Here is a 22378-nt window from a genome sequence, read left to right as displayed (position 1 = left end):
GAATTCAAATATAATATAATTTTATATTCTTATAATTTAATGTAATTATGTTTTTTTATGATTTTGTAGTTAAAAATAAAAATAAAACAAATAGAGAGTACATAATAGGTAAAATGATGATTAGAGACATTTTATTAAACATTGTATAAAATAAACTTACACGTATTGGATGCAGTTGTAAGATAGATTACATTCTTAATGAGATAATATAAGTTCGAATTTTGGGGACGATATAATTAAAAGAAATAATCATGAACTTTAAATATAAACTGTAAAACCAACATGGAAGATATTCAAAAATTTTGTATAAAATAACACTTTTAAGTCTATCATGTTGCTCCCTATGATTTAAATGATGTTTGTATAGAATTGTAGTAGTTCAAGATTTAATTTTTTTTTATCATTTAAAGTTCATATTATTTTGAATTGGATTTATGTTTAATGATTTAGATTTAACACTTTAAATTTTGGGCATTACAATATTTTTTATTTGTGTTTTTTACTAAGATTATTTTAGTATGATCATTTGAATTATTAAGATTTAATTTCTTAGTTCCAAAATAAAACTAAATCAAAGTTAAACAATTTATTTAATAGATTCAAATTTATAAAAAAGTTAATAATAATTAAATATAATTTTTAAATAATTTATAATATATAAAGTATAAACAGTAAAAATATTATAAATTTATTAATATTTAATATAATTTTAAATTAATTTAATGTTAAAATTTCGTCAAAATCAAGACGAAGACAAAAAAAATTTACTTTAGGGTGGTTAAAAATGAATTTCAAACTTTTGGGAGGCCAATTTGCAAATTTATCACTATATTACCTTGTAATTTCACAAAACCTGAAGGGTCTACATGACAATTTAGGGGCAAAAATTGATTTATAAATTTTTGGGTAATCAAAGTGGAATTTTACATCTATATTAATTTGTAATTTTACAAAACTCGAAGAATTTATAAGAAAATTTTACCATTTAGGTTAACATGCAGGCTTGGCCCAAAATGATAAATTTACCTTATATTTAGATAAGAGAATGATAATAATAATGATAAAATAAACAATTTGGGAACACCAAATTGTATTTACATACTCTATTAAAAAGTTAGTAATTTATGTTATTGGTATTATTTTTATTAAATTGTTTTTAAAATGTTATACTGATGCTATTTCAAGTTATTTGTTCGAATTATTTCAAATCGTCTCTTTTTAAGTTTGATTCATTATGAGTTAAGATTATTCTGAAACTCAAGGCGAACAAGTTTAAATTATTAATTTCTTTTTGGTCATATCAAGTTAAATCAATTTTGAATTAAAATTAACAGAATCAAAATTCATTTACAAAACATGGTTACACCATGCTTAGAGTCTAGCGTTGGAATCAAGTTAGACAAAGTTCGATTTGTGATAAGCTTGAGCTCAAGCTCAATTCAGAACAAACGACTTATTATTTAGCTTGAGATATAATTAAACTATTCGAACTTACTCGTTTAAGTTTGATTACTCAATTCTTATATTTGAGCTTTAGTTGGAATTAAGATTTTCCTAAAATAATTTTTATATTTGTCAAATTTGATAAATTGTATTTCCTAAGATGATATAATAATAAAATAGAAAATCTTACATTACCATCAAATTAATATATTTCTAAATACAAACCAAAAACTGAAATGTATATTTCTAATCTCTTATTGCTTCGTTTAAAGATAAAGGTAAGCAATAAATAAATTAGTCAACATATTGTAACACTTTTACTCGATTCAAGAATAAACCCGAACAAGACACATTAAATAAAAATTTCCAAAACTTTTCATAATATTCAAATACTTAATTTATTATTATTGGACTCAAATATTCATAACATTCAAAAATTTATTTCCAATTTCAAATAATATTCTTAGTAAAATCACCTACACTTTATTACTTTCAATTATTTACATAAAATTATCCACCAAATTTTTCAAAATATCATTTACCATTCATTTCATACATAAATATAATACTTTCATCACTTTAAAAACATAACAAATAATCATACATACTTAATTTTTACAATTTTATATCAAATTATACAATTAAATAAAAATAATATAATAATTTAAGCAACTTACCCATGTTTTTTCTCATTTCCATCTTCTTCATGCTTTCATGGTTGATTTCATATGAAAGAACATTCTTGAATTAGATTTTGGTGTGAAATTTCACTTTAATTTTATGAAATTTTAAAGATTTTAGATTAAAATGATAAATTGAATAAAATTAAAATTTTTTCCTCTCCTTTTTTTTAACATGCACCCCACGTTGGGGTTTATAGCAGAGAAGGATCTCAATTCATATTTCTAGAATTTTCTTTACTTTTTTTTTAATTTTTATTTAACATTTAATTATTTAATTAATGTGAGAAAATATAATATTATATGTTGTATTATTATGTCAGTAACAATAATAATGTAATATAATGCAGTAGCAGTAACACAACAGAATACCTGTAATCGGACAGAGTTAAAAATTAGAAGAAGAATTTTGTCAAGGCCTGTATGAACAGTTTCCTTAAGACAGATTCGACCTCTACTCGGTGATTTGAGTAACGTTGAACGTCTGTCTCCTAGGACACAATAACAATGATCACAGTAGTAGCACAACAACAATGATCGATCGAACACAATCTTGCCTTTCTCTATCACCAAGAGGAATTAATTTGGAAGGAATTTTTGATATTGATGGTTTTTGATGATGTGTTTGAAAGTCTCCTAACTTGGCTTTATACAGAGGAAAAGAAATGAATAAAAGGGATTTAGACCGATTCATAAAGAGTTTTGTTGAAAAGTTAATAGATATAAGTGAACAAATACAATGAATGAAAAAATGCAATATTAAACCCAAAACAATGAATCTGTTCACCAAAAGATACAATTGTTCAAAAGATACAACTGTTCATTAAGATATAGAACTATAGTTTAATTTGAACATCAATTTCTCATTCATCACTCAATAATTTTGAGCAAATTATATAGAATCTAAATCCATAATTTATTATTCAAACCTTCAATTTTATCAATAAAATAATATGCCTCAAAGTTCTAAAATATCAATTATTTTCTAACAAAATTTAATTCAACGATTATAATTTTTCCCATCAAAATATCACACTTTTATAATTAAAAAGTTCAAAAATAATATTTAATAACCAAATAATCAAATTACCCTTTAAAATATGTTGTCGTATGTAAGACATAAAGGTAAAATAATCATTTTATTCTTTTCCATCACTATTTGTTTTACACATGACATACTTATTTGTAATTATTACTTATGCATATATAATTTATTCATGGTATAATTGCAATTAAGCCCTTTTTCAAAAAATAATAAAATTTAACCTTAATCCCTGTATTTTTACCACTTTTCAATCTAGTGCATATCTCAATTTTCCAACACATCACATTCATTAAAATAAATATTTATTCCTAAAATAGTAAATTTGTACGTTTAGTCTATCTTTTACAAATTCAATTTAATCTTTATTAAAATTTCTTTTAGAATCTATCATTATTCAATTGTTAATGAGAAAATTTGCCAAATACTAATATTATACCAGTGAGATGTTTGGGTGTTACACATACCGTATCTGTGTCAACGATTTCATTCCACACAAACGAATGTAAGTTACAAAGCTATTTTCCTTTCCATTTCTCTTGTATTTACAAACTAAGAAATAAATGAACAAATTCAGGCAAAGATGCCAACACCATAGGAAGATTGGATTATATCAAGATGGAGTGGGAACTGTAAGAAGGCAAATAAAGTAACTGGAATACAAGCAATGAAGGCTACTGGGACAGCTATCCATGCTAGTCTTTGGCTAAGCACAATACAAAAGGTTGCACCGAACGCGACAAGCATTGCTGCTATGGACAAAAAAAGGGTAGTAAGACCAACAATCAATCTTTGCGGGAGTAACCTCAAGAAATCTTCTTCTGCGTAACGCGAAGTGAGGATCGATAAGAACATTAATATAGAGGTGACTGAAGAGAACAAAACCAATGCATCTGATACAGCAAAAATCACGAAAGATGTAGCTTCTAAAAATATGGGAGTTCCTTTCTCATTGTCATTGCCTCCTGGTACTCTAAAGATTGCTGCAAACATCATTGTTGTGATTAGTGTAGCAACAAGCATGCACGACGAAGCAGTGCTCTTCATCCACTTCTCTCCTTCCTTCACCAATTTCGCATGCTCTTCCGTGAACAACATTCGAGGCGTTCTGCCATTACTGTCTCTCATTTCCTTGTATAATGGTTGTACATTCTTCTCTACCAAAAACCAACTCAAATTACAACTTCTAATAATGTCAAATAGTGAACAAGCGAGAAAATATTCAAGACTTGCCTTAAACCACAACATTTCTCTTTGCATTTGAAGAGCTGCACCAGATACAATATTAAGTCTATTTGGAGTTGCTATCTTTCCAGCCAAATGCAGTATGCAATGATTGTTTTTGTCTCTGTAAGCAGCAATCATATCCTTATGTGCCCCTCTATCATGTATAAGTCTAAAGATCTTTTCTTGGCGATGAATGACCGCCATATGAAAAATGCTTCGGCCATGCTCGTCGACTCTCCATATCAATCCGGATAAGACTGAAAAAGTTCAGTTATGAGGTCAACAACTCCAAATTCTGCTGCAACAAATAACACTTGTGAAGGGCTTCTTAGTATATCCGTAATTTGCGCGTATTCCAATGATAAAATTTGATCCCATAACAGCTTCAGAAGGACAATGGCTTGCATATGCAACAGGGATTTAAATTGCGGTTGCGGCTGCGTTTTCGATCGCGTTGCGTTTATCGCGGTTGCGGACATAACGGATGCTATTGCGGTCACTGCGGGTATCGCGGTCGTAAATTTTTTTAAAATTCGCACAATTATTGTGAATCATAATAATTATAATTATAATTATAAAAAGTCACTTTTAATGATTTTTAGAGTGTTTTCTAACACTTATGAACTTTTATTAATATGATATGAGAACACAACTTTTATAATCATTACTTATTCTTATATTTATTTTCTAATAATGTTATATTAACTAATAACAAATTAAAAAATATTAAACATTTATCATATTTAATAAGTTTGAAAGTTTTTATAGATAAAATAATTAAAAATTCATACCGAGAGATGCTTTCAATATTTCTTGACAGCTTTGAAGATGGTGAAGATATAAACATTCTATGCTGCAAAAGGAAAAAAAAGAATAGATAAATGTATAGATTCTCATTAATTATTCCTATTTCCTACCACTTATTCTCACTCTCATTCTACTTTTATATATAGTTTACCATGCTTCGATTCTTAATTATCTTTTCATAAAATATGTTCCATTCATTTATCTAAAGATATGTTTTAAATGTTTTAATATCATCAAAATTAAGAACATTAACAAAAGTTTTCTTTTAAAAAAACATACCTTACAAATAATGGTAGTGATACGATTTAGTTTTCAACAATTAGTAGAATGACGAGGAAGATCAGATCCTTCACCTTAACTTTGATAGCGTTCTTGACTTGATTCTCTTGGCCTTTGTCCAAAAATATATCCAAAAAAAGTAACATTTTCACATTGGTTTTCATATAATTGATGTGGAGGATATATTTGAGGAGGAGGATACATGAGAGGTGGAGGTGGGTGATACATTGGTGATGGAGAATGCATTTGAGGCTGGTATGGCACACCATAATTAGGAAATGGTGGATAATAACCATATGGTTGTGGATAACCAAGTGAAGGTTGAAAATATGAGGGTTGTTCTAGTGGATAAAAATCTTGAGTACTAGTAGATGAATTACTATACCCAAGGTTACTAGAACTCGATCTCCTACCAGATGAAGAGCCTATAGAAGTATGCTTCTTGCCTTTTCCTTTTGATGGAGCTCTAGGTTCACTTCTATCTCTCCTAGGTTCAGGAAACATATTTCCATCAAACTCTGATCTATCAGGGAAATGTCCACTAGTGGTACCGACCCCATATTCTTCTCCATACTGACTAGAAGACCTAATTTCACCTCTATCACCACTATATCCATCATGCTCATCAACTGGACTTAAACCACCACCGTCGGGTCCATCGCCACTCTGACTTGGCGTTGAACTAGAACTTGAATGAGACAAATTTTGTTGTTGAGATTGATTAACATCCATTTCATCATCAGAGGTATCCACAGGCAACACACCGGCATTTTCTCCATCTGATAGTGGATCAACATCTTCAAAGATATAATCAAGGCTGATAGGATTAAAACTAGTGTTTATATCATCAGTGCTCATTCTTTTTTGATGCCTTATCTAAAGCCTCATATTGTAATAGGTAAACACTAGTTTCTCAAGTTTTTTATACTTCAACCTATTTCTTGCCTTGGTGTGAATATAACTAAATGTGCTCCAATTTCGCTTCACAATTTGATGTTTGAAGTTGTTTGACTAAGCACTTTAATTGCTAATTTTTGTAATTCGGGAACACATGTGCCATATATTATCCACCACTCGCTGCATAATATTATTTAAATTTCAAAATAACTACAAAATGTACAATATAATTAAATAATATAAATTAAATTAAATAATTAAATTAATTGTTTACCCGGATTCATTTGCTTCCAAGCTCTTTGCGCTTGTGGAGTACCGAATGTCTCATGTTTATCTCTAAATAGTAACAACTGCATAAATAAAAGATAGAGTAAAAAAAAAATTCTATTTCAAATTATGTAACTAAGTTACAAATAATAGTACTTGAATTGAATCTAACCTGATTAACCATTCTGACTTGAGTATCAAGAGAAGGTTCTAATCTTTCAATTACTGATCGTGTACCTTCTAATGTTTCTATTAGTAGATTCTGAGAATGCTCCACCCCAAATTGAAATTAAGGATTAAGAAAATAACCTAAGTATAATTTATAAGAATATCATCAAATAATAATAATCTAAAGCTTAAAATAATAAAATATAAAAATATTTCTTAATTATATGAAACATTTTATCTTACCAGCTGAATGCAAGTCGGAATGCATAAAATTCCATCTTTTGTCAATAATCTTTTCGTACTCAGTAAAATATCGACAATCTTGTTGAATTGCTCGTTTAGCTCTATCAACAGCATCATAAATAAAGCCCATTGTTGGTTTTTCATCGCTATCCACAAGTCTCAATACTTTTACTAGGGGCTCATAAACTTTTATGAGGTCATTGGCTTTCTTCCAAAAATCTTTTCCCAAAATAATTTTTTTAGCTTTATAAGCAGGCCCTGACTTTTGTTTTGTCCCCATTTTGATTCTTTGTATTCCTATATATTCATAAGAAAATTTTTAAAATAATATAATTTAAATTATTTGGAACTAATAAAATCATTAAAGATTGCTACTTGCCATATTTAAGTAATTATATTAACTAATTATAAAATACTAACCTTTGAACTAAACATTTCTCTCAGACCTTGCTTTTGTCTTGTTATCTCTTCAAGTTGAATGAAATGAGTTGCAAATTGAGTAAGAGCGGGTCGAAGTATTTGTTTCCCTTGTGTATACTTCTTCATCAAATCAACAGTCCAAGTGTGATTGTATATAAAGCAAGTCACTTTCTTTGCCTCATCTAACACTTTTGCTACACTGGGCCTTTTCCCAATATCTTCAAGGCATAAATCTAAACAGTGAGCTGCACATGAGGTCCAATATAGATGTTTTCTTTTCAACATTAATTTTTTTCCAGCAGCTTTCATTGCTGCCTCATTATCTGTCACTATTTGGACAATGTAATTTTCTCCAATTTCTTCTACAACTGAATCTAGCAAACTGTAGTAGAATTTAGCATCTCTACTATGAACACTTGAGACATCTACCAATTTCCAAAAAATGGTTCCTTTACTACAATAAACAAGGAAATTAATAATGTGCATTTGATTCAAATTGTTGGTCCAACCATCACACATTAGAGTTGCACCCAATTCTTTCCAATGAGTCTTTAGTCCGTTTACCCAATTACGAACTCGTTAATACTCTGACTCCAAATACACATCCGAAACCTCATAAGGTGTTGGGAGCTTTACACCTTGTCCAACTTCTGTTGACACTTGAATTAAGTTATACAACCACGGAGAGCTTGCTAATTGAAAAGGAAGTCTTTCATATATTAAAAATTTAGAAACCGCTTCACCTATCTTCTTTTGAAAACTCTTTAAAAAAGAGTCACTGACCTTTGGTTGCTTTGAACTTTTGCTTCTAACCAATTCAGGTATAGCTCCCCTTAAGGTAAACTCAGACTCAGTTGGGATGGATGATCCTTGAGAAGATCGCCCTTTTTCATAAATGTTATCCCAACCACCAGTACTTCGTCTGAATTCTTCCCTTCTATGCCACTCATGTTGTGATTGGATACTTTCTTGAGTTGTTTGCCTTATAGCAGAAATCTCATCAATGAATTCCTCGTGTTCATCCTCCTCTTCTCTTAATTGAGATAAGAAATCATCTTTTCTCCTCTTTTTACTATTTTCTTTGTGTTGCTTTCTTTCAGTACATTCATCATACTTTCTCTAATGACACTGTTAATGAAATAAAAATAATTCACACTTTATATTATTATCAATTATATATAACTTTATTGATAAATTCACAATAATATTTAAAAATAACAATAAAGTATCACAGACCAGTAACATTAGGGCATGGTGCAACATTGCTGGTTTTATGAGCAATATACTCTTTAAATCGTGTTATCTTTCATTTCACAACTTTACCACAAAGTTTACATACGATATTTCCTTCCGCATTTGGCACTGGAGTTCCAAAGTGCCAACCTATATCATTACTTGGTGCACCCTCCAATCCCTTAGTCGAGAACTCTTCACATGGTGGCATGCTTTATTTTTATATATATAAGAAACATAAAATTATATTTAGAAATATAAGCAACTCATTACTTATATTATCAACAATATAATACAAAAAAAATAGTAAACATCATTAACATGGAAAATTTAAATTTATTGCATAATCCATACATAATTTTTTTTTTTAAAAACAAAAATACACCATAACCCATTATTACTTGGTTCCAAAGTTTTTGGTTCTAGAATAATATTTGGAATTATTGTTGAATGCAAGTTCTGCTTGGAGACAATGGCACCATCATTCTGGACTAACCTATCGGATATGGCATCCAAACCACCAAGGCACCAACCACCAACCTTTTACTTTCACTGTCTCATGTTTTCTTTCTTTTCTTAATTGCATTTCTTCTTCCTTTCTTTTTTTCTTATGTCGTTTTAAAAGAAAGGAAGCAAACATTTTTTTATCCTCAACCCAAGTTATAATTGATAAAATTGCAATGTAAAATATGTCATGATTTTATATAATATTGATTCACAAAAAAATTTATTGGTTATCATCTATACTCTTTCAGTCTTTCTATATTTGAAGTTTAATTTTCTTTCTTACTTAAAAATTTTATCTCTTTTTTTAGATTTAGCTTTATTACAATATTATTTTTTATTACATGATTATTAAGGAGTTGTTTTTACATTACAACAAAATAGATATATAATGTTGAAGTGACAATAGTAGCGACCACCATTTTTAACTTTTGCTACCTATGTATTTGATTCAATTTGAATGTACCTTTTAATAATTTTTTATTTGTAATAAATTAAAAATATATTTAAAATATAAAATGCTGAAGAAATTATTATTTTGGGGTGAAAGAAGAAATTAGTTTTAATATTAAAACAACTAAACAAATTGAAATTAATGTTTTTTACTTTAAATTTAAAAATTAATAATTAACTAATACTTTTTAATACAATAAGATCAGAATTAATTTATATATATATATATATATATATATAAATTAAATCAAATTCTAATCTCATTTTTCAAAATAATTTTATTTTTATTTTTAGAAGTTAACTTTGTTTTGCTTTCTTTTTTTTTTAATTTTATTCAAACAAGTGAGAATAGTTACCTAAGTAAGTGGAGCATTATTAAATATTTTTCAATTTTAATTAAAAAAATAAAAGAATGACAAACACCCAAATTATAACCCACAAAAGACAAAACGCCTCTGTTCTCCACTTCTTCTTATTTCTTCAAACCAAAGTTAAATCCCTAAACAGTTTAGTGACTAAACACACAAAATTTAGAAGAAAAACTAAAGAGTTTTAGAAACTCTTATCATCCTCTCCTCTGAAATTCTTGGAATATGTTGTTGGTTGTTGTGTGCCTTCTCAGTTCTTCCTAGTCCCTTCATCAGTTCATCCCTAAAGTCTCTAAAGAACATATGCACTGCAGAAGTGCAGAATCAAGACATGCAAGCAAGAAGCCAAGAACCAAGACAAAATTTCAGGTAACTTACTTGAAAACTATCAATCTTTGAATGTGGAAGTGATTAGGGCAGGGTTTGCTTTTCAGATCCAAGTCCTCGGCGCTTTCATCTATTGCTGTCGTGCTGTGTTGTTCACTTGTTCTTGTTTGTCGAAATATGAGATTGAGAAATATGCTGCTGTGTCGTACTGTTGTTTTCTTTTCAGATTCAAGTATTCAACTTCTTTTTACTTTTTTTTTAATTGAAAACTCTAATTTTGCAGGGGAATATATTCCCTTTTGGCTTTTGTTTTATTGTGTTGATTGTTTGAGTTTCTATTGAATGTTGACAGATGAATTTCTTTTTTATTTACTATAACGGGAAATAACGGGAATAGCGGCCCGTTATTGCCGCAATCTACCGTTACCCGTTAAATTACGGCCGCGATCCGCCGCTATCGATGTGAAACGGTTTCACATTGCTATTTTTGGTAATAGTAGTTTCGGACGGCACCGCTACCGCAATATAACGGCCGCTATTCTGATTGCGGACCGCTATTTAAATCCCTGATATGCAGTAACTTTTTCTTGCAAACTGCTTTATGTCCTGGGACTAAGTTAAACACGGATCAAATATTGGATTTTTAACTATGCCAGAAGAAAAAAAAGAGAAAAATCTAAGTTTCATATCAGCACCCACTTGTTTTCTGAATTGCATGCCAAAGTCTTCCCGCTAAACCAATGAACACTGTGTAAGAGCCCAAATTCGTCCGGGCCTTAATACCAAAACCAAAATACAGAGATGAATAAATAAATGTTTGTTTGTTTATTTAAACAGTCCAAGTTACAAAGCCCAAATCATGGGCCCAAAACCAAAACAATTCAGCTAAACCAGTTTACATCCTACCCAGATACACTAAACTAGCCCAAATACACAGACCCAATACCCAACTCGACCAAACAGGTCAAAACCACCTCTACCCGTTGCAAACCTAAATTCCTAGAGGCCCAACTGCCCAAATCTTATTCATGAGACCAGGCAGAAACCTAGGGTTTCGCTTTCTTCTTCTTCTTGCGCAAGCAAAAGATTCCAGAAGCCATCAGACGCGTCGGTTCAACTCCCCAAATCGAGGCCATCAATGCACACTGATGCGCCATCAATGCGTTCGTCCCTCTCGCGACCGTCTAGCTCCGCGATCTCAGGCCTCCCCTCTGGCCTTGGTACCACCGTTAACGCCGAGATCGTCGGGGTACCTGCAAAATGGAAAAGGAAACTCAGCAGATAATGGTCAAAGATACAGTAGACAAGAAATAGAAAGAAATTGGAGATTTCTTTCCTTATGTAACAAATCAGTGGCTATAAAAAGCCCTTTGTAACCCTTGTAAAAAAACACACAGATACAGAAATAAAAAACGAATACAAACAGTTTCAAAGGTGATAACCGAGTGACTTATTCTCTATTTTTTTTAGCGCATATATGAACTGTTTAGCAAAATACTAAGGGTATTTGAAAAGGAGAAGAACTACCTGTTTTGGATCTGAAGAGACGAGGGTTTTTAAACCCTCCGATCTCTGTACACGGTGGCCCTTAGGGCGGCACGTGGGCGCGTGGACCGGCGCATGGCGTACGAAGGCCAGAGCCCGGAGCTCCCTTCCTCTCTCTCTTTCAGAGAGAATTTTTTAGTTTTTTTTTAAAATCGGGGTTCAAATGAATCTTAAGCTGAGAATGTAACTTATATAGCTTGAACGAAACGGCGTCGTTTTGCGACCCCAGGATCTGCGCGTTGACCCGATTACCCGGGGAGGATCCGCGCAGTTTTTAAAATTAGGTTAATTTCCCAATCGGTCATTCTACCCCTTTTGTGTTTACAATTAAACTTTATTTTTTTATGATTTGGCCCTATTATTTTATTTTAGTTTTAATTTGGTCCTGACAGTTGTTAAATTATATTCTGAGAAACGTGGCCGTTTTGGGAATAGGGCAATTCGCCTAGTGAGTCCCTCTAATTTTACGCGCGTTTTAAATAGGGCCTTAATCCAGTTTTGTTTCTTTGAAATTCGCCCTGTAATTTTGCTGAATTTGAAATTTAGTCCTATATTTGTTCTATATATATATTTATATATATATATTGATATTTATTTTATCCTTATTATTTATATACTATAAGATTATTTCATTATGTATATATTATTATTCTTCATATTATCTATTATTTTTCCAATTATTTTACATCATTTTTTTCTATATTGTTATTATATTTTTACTTGTATTATATGTTAATTATTTATACATATAAACTTTCATTATTTTATATTATATCTATTATATATCTTACTTCCTATATATTTAAATTATATTTTATAACATTTATTATATTTTATTTTTATTCTATATTACTTATTATTTTTTTATATATATGTTATGTGTATCATATATTATCTATTATATTATTCATTATAAGATTTGTAAATTAAATTATATCTTAAACTCATATTATATATATATATATATATATATATATATATATAATTATTAGTTATGTATCATTTTATTTTAAAATGATGTTTTATGTTATGTATTATTTTATAAATCATTTTACCTACTTTTATATTATATTTTTTTATAATTATTATTCTCTTATAAATATTTTGTTATTATATTTTATATATTATATAGCAAATACTAATTTAAAATTATTCTTAAAATTTAGGTCTTTATTTGTGTTATGTGTATACTTTGTTGACAATAACTTATTTTATTTTATTTTGCATATATCATGTGTTATTTTATATTTATTATTTGGTATTACATTTCATGAACATATACAATGATATTATATTACTCTTTTGTATGCTATACATTATTAAATTATTGCTTTCTTGTATATATCATGCATTATTTAATTACTACTTTGTATGTTTGTATATTTTGTTTATTCATTCTTAATACATGCTATATATATATATATATCTTTGTATGCATATTGTTAATATTTGCTTTATATGTATTATTTTATATGTATATATCTAATGCATGATCCTTATATCATAGTATTCATTTTTAAATGCACGTATTATTTACCTATTACAATAACATATTATTATGTATGATTCATAATGTAATACAATTCCCCACCCATCATCTTTAAAAAAGACAAGGCTCCAAAATTTTAAAAAAAATATAAAGGCAATGCTTGGTGTTTGGAAATATCGAAAAAGTAGTGCCCTAACTTATTGGGTTGCAACTTTTCTCGTCAAGTTCGAATAGTCAAGTACCCTTCTAAGTTTTTAAGATTTTTAAAATACGAGCAACTGTCTTGGAATTTCAAAGCGTTGTGTCCTAACTTATTGGATGTGGTGATTTGTCGTTTCGAGATAGGGATTTCCCAAAAGGTTAACTTAGTGTCAATGTTTTGATACGAGTGAACCCCAATTTTCAAAATCAAAGTATTTTAAAGAGGATTACATCTTAAAATTTTTTAAATTTCTGACATTAAAAATATTTGATAATCAATTAGGTACCAATTTTTGGGCGTTACGAGGGTGCTAATCCTTCCTCGTACGTAACCGACTCCCGAACCCGTTCTTTTATTTCGTGGACCAAAACTAATGATTTTAAAACAAAAATGTTTTAAAGGTGATCCAATCCCACCTAAAAAGATTGGTGGCGACTCCCGTTTTCGTTTTTTAAAATCGATTCCTATTTTCCAAAACTCGATTTAAAAATGATCTCGACACACTGCATACATTCCAAATAAACTTTCTAGTTAAAAATGAAGTTTTGATTAACCTGGAATACCATAAAACTTCATTACTCCCAAAATGAGAGAGAAACCTTGATTTGTATCGCAGGGCAAGGCTTCGACATGCCCGAGGGGTAACTACATTTAGTTACTGGTTCAACATAGATCCCTGCAAGAGCATATAAGTAACTATTATGATTACAATTTACATTTTCCCCAAGCAATAAATCTTTTATAAAAAGCCCTATTCCACAGCCCAGGAATGCTATTTTTTCTGGTTTGTACCACCAATAAATCTAACTAATATATATATTTCATACAATCTTTTCTCATATTACAGCGGTAAATTGTAATCATTAACTTGTCTATCGGAGTTCTTTGACAATTACAAGTAGTCAGTTAGGTTTACTAGTTTGAAGGCGTGCTCTGTTTGTTCTCTCTTTCTCAGTGGACTTAACTAAAATTACTTGAAATAAAGGCAAGGAAAGTTCAAAAATGCTGCAAATGTTGATCAAAACATAAGTAGGGAATGGAAAATACTGGTTTGCAATAAGACAATCATAAATAAAACTACAAATACAAGATATAACGATTTGAATCATTTGATTAAATTTCCAATGCTTCCCAAATCCAGCTAATTGAATTATGAAAAGGATATTAAAAGGAAAGTCTTAAAACTTACATGGGTAGATAAACTTTTCCCAGATTCCCAGCATTTTTACTGGAAAATGCCGTGGGCTTTCGAGCTAAAACATGGAGTGTCGTCTCCCCATTTGAATCACACAAAATAGCCAATTCTGGATTGTGCTGAATTAAGCAGAGAGCTAAGTCTAAGTAGAAAAGGAGAATTTGATCAGCTATTTTATAAATGGACTATAAAGTATGGACTTAATGGCTCTAACCATTACTAAACATCTAATATAATTCACTTCAAAGTTCATACCAAATAAATTAGTAGTGATGGTTGCTATAAACAACCCAATATAATCCTCCTGATTAAAATAATCAGCAGTGGTCACATTGTAAAGATACCAAACCATGTCTCGGTGGCCTTTTTGTGCAGTAATACAGAGTGGTGTCACCCCCTTGTTCCCCTTTAACCCTGGCAAAAGTTTGTTCTTTTTTACCATTACCTCTGCAATCCTAGTAAAACCCGAAGCAACGGCAACAAAAAGCGTGGTGTTACTGGATTTGTCCCTTCATTCCAAGTCTGATACGCTCATTAACTAGACTACCTCCTCTACAAATCCAATGTGTCTAGCCCTTACAGCAATGTGAAGAGCTGTTTCCAATGGGTTGGTTATCCTGACATTTGCAGCACCTGGATGAATAGTTAGGAACTCTTTAGCTTTTTCCCAATCACCTTTCATTGCGGCTTGATGTAAAGGTGCATACAAGGTAAGCCGTGTAGAAATCCTATTACTCCCTGCCACCCATTATATTGATTGAATGTCAGAATTTCGAGTTGTTCTTAGACAAAAATCTGTCTAAAAAAAGTTGACTTACCGACTCTCGGAAGCGCATTTGGTAATACAGAGGGTCGCGGAATTGCAAGAGGTGGTTTGGTATAAATTTGTCAACTACTTGAACTGGTGTTGCAGCATTAACATTAACATCCTTGTTGTTGTGGTGATGATTAGTAGCATGAGTCTGGTATGAGACCCGTAGAGCACTTGCATGTTCCGGGAGTGGGAGTTTAGAGGGATTATTGATAACAAGGTTTGCACTAGAAGCTGGCATTTGTGTACAAGTAAAAGGCTTTTTGTCGTCAGTGCGGCAGGCCCTGCTGCTGGAATTAGGCTGGCTCCAACTCGGAGTTGCAGTTGCAGGTGATGTACCATTGTGATAGAATATCTAAGACAAGGTAATTACAATAAAATATAGACTATGAAGAAAATGTAAAGCAGAAAATGAATCTTGAGACTTAAATTGATATTTGTCCTTCTATGCTAACAATAGCAAGAATATATACAGCACTTGGATGAGTTAACTGTAGCTAACAACTCTAACCATACTACAACTGCATTACAGTTGGATTATAACAAACTAGCAGATTAATAAAACTCCTTTCTCATATTCTAACATTCTCCCATCTTCTCTACCAGAAAAACCTGAAGAAAATTTCAAAAACGAACAAAAGGCGAAACAGACAGTGGCTTAGTAAGAACATCAGCAACCTGGTCATAAGCTGGAACCTCACCAACCACGAGTAAGCCAGCAACCACCTTTTCGCGGGTAAAAAACAGGTCTAGCTCCACATGTTTGAACTTAGAATAGAGAACAAGATTAGCTGCAATAGCAACGGTGCTAGAATTATCACACCAAAGAGTGGGTACATTAGCAGAACACAAATGTAATTCGTGCTAAAGCGAAAGTAACCAGGTAACATCACTGGCAGCAGTAGCAAGACTCCTCTATTTGGCCCCAGCTGTAGAGCAAGAGACAACTTGTTACTTTTTGGAGGACCAATGTAATAGCCCAAATTTGACCGGGCTGAAAGCAAAAAAATAAAAATTAAAAATGTCCAATTAAAAAGTCCAAATTACAAGGTCCTACCAAGGACCCACTCGCTACTACCCAAAGAACCCAAATAAACCCAATAACCCCATAGCCCGTTCTGGGACCCAATACACCAATACACCATGGCCCAAATTCTTAGCAGCCCAATGAACCCCAAACACACAATCAAACCCTAGGGTTTCTTCCTCCTCGCCAGTAAGGAATTTCTAAAGCTTCGGGCACTTCAAACGACATGACCTTTCATCTCAATCATCGACACCAAGCACGCCGTGACTTCTCGACTCTGTCATCAATCGACGCACCACCATCAACGCGCAAGATACGCCAGAATCTGGTGTTAGTTCCATCAACGTGCAAACCTCAGTGATTAAGCGAGATTCTCGTAGGTTACCTGCAAACAAAAGGAAACTAAAAAGATTTCAGCAGATCAATCAAAGATATGATACAACAGACAAGAAATGGAAAGAAATCTTTGATTTATTTCCAGTTTATGTAATCATAATCGTGGCTATAAAAGCCCGAAATCAAACCATTGTAAAGGACCGGATTTTTGAAAATAGAAATATACTTATATATTCGACTCAGAGAGAAAGACAAACAGTTTCCAAAAGGTGATTTAATCGTGTACCTTTTTTTATTTTAGCATGCATACATAAATTGTTCTAAGCAAAAATTACTGAGGTTTTACAAAGGAAAGAAAGTTACCTGTATTACGCTTAAAAAAGGGAGGGTTTTTTAACCCTCCGACCGCCGTACATGGCGGCGCGTAGGCGTGTGGGGACTGGTGGATGGAGACTCCACAGAACTCTGATGACCGGCCCCTAGTCCTCTTCAGAGGATTTTTGTTTTTTTTTCCTAAAACGATATTTCAAATGATTTTTAGGCCGTAGTTTTGGATTAAATAACCCTAACAAAATGACATCATTTTAGCTTAGTCTAATAAGCTTAAAATGATGACGTTTTGAAGCTCCCAGGATCCGCGTGTTGACCCGGTTAGCCGGGGAGGATCCTCGTGCTTTGAAAATTGGAATAATTGCTCATTTGGTCCTCCTATTTTTTAATTATTCATAATTTCGTTAATACTTATTTGTAATTTAGCCTTAATGTTTCAATTCCATTTCAATTTAACCCTCACAGTGTTTTGAAACCATATTAAGGGAAACGACGCCGTTTTGGGAATAGGGCGATTTGCCCAATGAGTCCCTTTCGTTTTACGCGCGTTTTAAATTGGGCCTTAATTCATTTTTATTTCTTTTAAATTCGTCTCGCAATTTTGCTGCACTTTCAATTTAGCCCTATATATTCATTTATTATTATTATTATATATATATATTCTTATATGTAGATATTGTTTTTTCAAAACCTTACTTTTTATTATATACTATAAGATTATTTTTATCATACATTATTATTATTTATCGTATATTATTTTTCACAAATTATTATTATTATTAACATTATTTTTATATATTATTAATATATTTTACTTGTATTATATATTTATTAATTATATATATATATATTGCCCTTACATATATACTTTCATTATTTTATATCATATCTATTATAATTCTTATTTCCTATATATTCAAATTATGTTTTATTCTATAACGTTGATTATTTTTATTCTATATTACTTATTATTTTTCTTATATATTATATATATATATATATGTTATGTATATATTATTTATTATATTATTTGCTATTCCTTATATTACTTAAAATTTCAAAATTTGGAAATTGAATTATATTTCTAACTCATATTATACACACATTAAATTATTAATTATTTACTTATTATGTATTATTTTATTTTAAAATGATATTTTATGTGTTATAAATTCTTTTACATACTCTTTTCTATGTATTTTAAAAAAACCAATATATTTTATCATTCTTTTATAAATATTTTGTTATTATATTGTATAGCAAATACTATTTTAAGATTATTATTAAATTATGTTATTATTTGTGTTATATGTATATTTGGTTAATAATAACTCATTTCATTTTATATATCATGTATTATATGTTATCTTATATTTATTATTTGATATTACATTTCATGAACATGTACATTGATATTGCATTATTTTTGTATATCATGCATTATTTAATTATTACTTTATATGTTTGTATATTTTGTTTATTCATTTTCAATACATGTTATATATATCTTTGTATGCATTTGCCATGTATATATGATCTTTATGCATCTAGCACGATCTTTATATTATTGTCTCTATTCTATTTAAATGCATGTATCCTTTACCTACTACAATAATGTGTTATTATATATGATTTATAATATAATACCATTCATAACACATCATTTTTTAAAAAATAAGGCCCAAAAGTTTTCAAAAAAACATAAAGGCAATGCTTAGTATTTGAAAGCTTCGAGAAAAGTAGTGCCCTAACTTATTGGGTTGCAACTTTTCTCGTTGAGTTCGAATAGTCAAGTACCCTTCTAAGTTTTTAAGATTTTCAAAATATGAGCAACTATCTTGGAATTTCAAAGTGTTGTGTCCTAACTTATTGGATGTGGCAATTTATCGTTTCTAGAGAGGGATTTCCAAAAGGTTAACTTAGTGTCAATGTTTTGATACGAGTGAACCCAAATTTTAAAAATCAAAGTATTTTAAAGAGGATTACATCTTAAAATTTTTTAAATTTCCGATATTAAAGACATTTGATAATCAAATTAGGTACCAATTTTTGGGCGTTACGAGGGTGCTAATCCTTCCTCGTACGTAACCGACTCCCGAACCCGTTCTTTTATTTCGTGGACCAAAACTAATGATTTTAAAACAAAATGTTTTAAAGGTAATCCAATCACACCTAAAAAGATCGGTGGCGACTCCCGTTTTCGTTTTTTAAAATCGATTCCCATTTTCCAAAACTCGATTTGAAAATGGTCTCGACAACCAAAAAATAGGTGTTTGACTAAAAAAGACACAATATCCGGTCGTAGAGCAACGATCATCAAAATCTAGCCTCCAATTGCCATCGGCATAGCCCACCAAAGACAACCGATTAGATGGCTGAAAAAGTAGCCCATAATCAAGTGTGCTACATAAGTATCGTAGAATTCGCTTTAATGCAACCAGATGTTCAAAAGTCGGAGCATGCATGAATTGACAAACCTGATTTACAGCATAAGCAATATCAGGGCAAGTTAAAACTATATATTGCAAAGCACCAGCAAGACTTTTATACTCGGTGGGATCACTGAGACGTTCTCCATCATCCTTGGAAAGAACAGATGAGCTAATCATTAGTGTGTTCACACTTTTTGCATTTGTCAGACCACTACGATCAAGGATGTCACGAATTTATTTGCGTTGACATAAATGTAAACTGCCATTAGATGATCACGTAACCTCAACACTAAGAAAGTAATGCAGGTCACCCATATCTTTAAGGGAAAAATTCTTGATGCAACTGTTGAACAAAAACATCAATGCTATCTAGTAGATCACCAGTAATTATAATGTCATCCACATAAACCAAAACATACAAAGTGAAGGTAAACGTAACATGCACAAATAACGAGGCATCAGATTTAGACAAAATAAACCGGCAGAAACAAGAAAACCTTTCAGTTTGTCAAAGCAGGCACGTGGAGCTTGACGTAGGCCATGTAGAGCTTTGGTCAGATGACATACCAAATGTTCACCATTAGGACCAGACTGAACATACCCTGGAGGTTGCTGCATAAACACCTTATCAGTAAGGTCCCCATCCAAAAAAGTATTGTTGATATCAACCTGACGAAGTTTTCATCCCTTAGACACAGCAACCGATAATATGACTCTAATAGTAGCCGGCTTAACCACAGGACTAAATGTCTCCTTGAAATCACAGCTGGGAGCCTATGAACAACCTTTAGCAATCAGGCGAGCCTTACGATGACCAACAGTCCCATCAGGATTTTTCTTAACCTTAAACAACCACTTACATCCGATAACCTTCCGACCAGGGGCTAAGGAAACCAAAGTCCAGGTAGAATTAACAGTAAGAGCATCAAACTCAGCTTGAACAGCTAATTTCCATTCTGGATGAGCAAGAGCATCCTCAATAGTGCGAGGTTCAAAAGCATCAGCTTCAACATGCAAGACTTTTGGTTTAAAAATTCCTGCCTTAGAGCGAGTGACCATACGATGAGTATTTGTAAGGGGAATAGGAGCCTCCGACATTGAGGTAGAATGGCCTCCAGATGACACATCAACAGACTTGGATGATGGTGGACTACAAGTAGCATGGTAGTCAACTGAACTAGATTGATTGAGAGTGGGACTCGGAGTAGAAGACTGCCGAACAAATGGTGGAACAGCAGACGATCGAATGATAGGTACATAGGTAGGAACACAACCAAGAGTAGAGTCAGGGTGCATGGCAGGCGAAGAGAATAGAAACCGTTGTTCATCAAAGACCACATGGTGAAAGATGACCACCTTACCCTCCGGTGTGAAATAGTGATACCTCATATGTTTAGAGCTATACCCTAAGAAAGTACACGGTTGTGACCGAAATTCCAGTTTGTGGTTCAGAAACGGATGCAAACATGGAAAACAACAGCAACCAAACCCTTTAAATGATCATATGTAGGTTTTGTCCTATACAAAGCCTGATAAGGAGATTGACCCTTCAAAACAGGAGTGGGTAGACGATTGATAAGATGAATAGCACTACAGAATGCATAACCCCAGTACATCATGAGAAGATTGGCTTGAGCTAAGAGAGTAAGACCAGTCTTTACAACATGTCGATGTTTACGCTCAGCAACACCGTTTTATTCGGAGGTATGTGGACAAGACAAACGATGTAAAATACCATGACTTGCTAAAACCGACGCAAAAGTACAAAAATTAACCGCCCTAATTGCTCTGAAACTTTTTAATATGCTTACTGAACTGAGTGAGAATCATTTTCTGGAATTGAATAAAGCACTTAAGCGCCTAAGATTTACGCTTAATAAGATAAACCCAAGTAAATCGACTGCACATGTCAATAAAAGAAACATAGTACAGGTTACCTTCACATGGAATAGAAGCTGGACGCCACAAATCAGAAACAACCAATTCAAACAAATCCAAATATTCAGTTGTAGAAGATACAAATGGAAATTTATGTGCTTTCCTTTTTTGACAAGCAACATAAACATTTTCTGAACATTTCTTAGTAGAAACAATATTACATTTATTAAGGACATCTTTAACAACAGCAGCAGACGGATGTCCAAGGCATTTATGCCACAAATCAAAAACATCACTACTCACAGAACTACGCACAACCTCAGTATTATGAATAGAAGGAACTGGAGCAGAGGAAACAGAGCGACCAACAGTGAAGTGATAGAGACAATCACGAACTTGGTCCCGTATCGTAAAGTTTGTCAAAGTCGCGGATTTGACTTAGGGCTTTAGACGTTCGGAAAGAAACTTGGATTTTTTTGACACAACCTGAAACGAAATTAAATCCAAGTTAGATAAAATAATTAAAACAAATAATAAATTAAAGATTCAGGAAGTGAATAAAGAAGATAAATGGAAAGATAGAACATGGCGTGTAGAAGTCCTAAGAAGTCTTGGAAACACGAAGAATCCACAACCCCCTTCAAGCGGCTCTAATTTCCCCTCCAAGATAAAAACCTTCGCAAGAAAAAGTTTGAAGATGATCCCCACAATCTAAAAATATTGTTAAAACTCTTCTAAAAGAAACTCAAGAGAAATTCTTGAAAACAAAAAACTC

General features: G+C 31.6%; 1 pseudogene; it reads right to left on the bottom strand.

Moving 5' to 3' along the window:
• Window positions 1-3738: 3738 nt before the first annotated feature.
• Window positions 3739-21114, bottom strand: LOC108451584 (uncharacterized; annotated as a pseudogene).
• Between the last annotated feature and the right edge of the window lie 1264 nt (window positions 21115-22378).

The sequence above is a fragment of the Gossypium arboreum genome, chromosome 6 (assembly GCF_025698485.1).
Source record: "Gossypium arboreum isolate Shixiya-1 chromosome 6, ASM2569848v2, whole genome shotgun sequence".
Taxonomy (NCBI): domain Eukaryota; kingdom Viridiplantae; phylum Streptophyta; class Magnoliopsida; order Malvales; family Malvaceae; genus Gossypium; species Gossypium arboreum.
Note: the sequence above shows the minus strand (reverse complement) of the source record. Positions and strands in the feature narration are given on the sequence as shown.